Here is a 1,293-nt window from a genome sequence, read left to right as displayed (position 1 = left end):
AGCTCCCTCGAGTGAAGTTATACAGTCATCATTGCTGTCAGCTCCACCCCCAGACAGCCCTACCCTTCTTCCCATATCCTCAGAGAATCATTGCTCCCGTTGCTGTTTCTGTAGGGCTATCTATCCTGACATTCCTGCATTGAATGATATTACTCATATTCTTGAACCTATGTAGGTCTAACAGTATTAATGAGGTGAAGTATAAGCCTTAATAGTAAGGGAAGGTAATATTAAAGAACCAGAGGATCGTTATGAGTTTCATAAGTGCTATACAGCAGCCTGAATTCCTCATCCCCCTACTCGGCCCTCTTTGAGGCCTGTCCAATTATCTTACAGGTGGGTTTTGGGTCTCCTCTTTGTCCACATTCCTTCACATTCATTTGATTGCTTGCTTTTGAACTTCTGATATCTATTCCTATAGGGACCTCATGATCACATAGCTGGTCTCCTTCTTCCATGTGTGCCTTGTTGCTTCCCTACTCAATGGCCGCTTGTTTGAATACAAGCCTTTAACACCCCAGACGTTATATTTTTTAAGAGCCTGGCACCATCATCTTTCTTCACCACATTTGCTTATGCACCCATTTCGTCTTCAGTGATCGTGTTGGGAAGGTAGCCTACAGTGCCACTTTGTTAGAAAAAACTGTTCTTGCACTTAGGTGAGATTTTAGTAGAGGCCCAAAGTCCACTGCTTCCTCGTTGAATTTATACATATGTACATGTATAGACAGATACAGCATTATATATCATTATATATTTACATATCTATATTTATACCTATATCTATATAGTTTTCGTCTTCTTTCCTCTTTTTCTTTTTTCTTTCCTCCTGCCCCACTCTTATGCTTGCCCCTCATTCACAACTCAGCAATTCCTCTCAGACACTTTATGATTGATCTAACCTGACTCGTAATGCTACACCCTCCTCTTTGTCAATTTTATAATTCTTATTCTTCCCTTGTCCCTGTCATTATTGGCTCACCATTCACCTCAATCTACCTCACCCCTTACCATGCCCCACACGGAACCACAAGTCCTGTTGCTGTCTTCATGGGGGTTGCTTGTCCTGTCTATCTTATATAAATAGAAACGAGATACGACAGAGAGAGAGAGAGAGAGAGAGAGAGACCATATAAATAGTTCCAAGTCTAACAGATGCCTTGACCCAGAGCAAATGGGCATTTCTCTGCTAAATAGCAGGCAGGATCTGTTATACTCCCTCAGCCCTACTTTCTTTTCTCTAAGGGTTCCATATCCGGGGACCCACTTACCAAACATCACTTATACCCTTTT

The sequence above is a fragment of the Echinops telfairi genome, unplaced genomic scaffold (assembly GCF_000313985.2).
Source record: "Echinops telfairi isolate 266 unplaced genomic scaffold, ASM31398v2 ScPeMD7_655;HRSCAF=1070, whole genome shotgun sequence".
In the NCBI taxonomy this organism is placed as follows: Eukaryota; Metazoa; Chordata; class Mammalia; order Afrosoricida; family Tenrecidae; genus Echinops; species Echinops telfairi.
The sequence above is the reverse complement of the archived record's forward strand: the minus strand, read 5'-3'. Positions refer to the sequence as shown.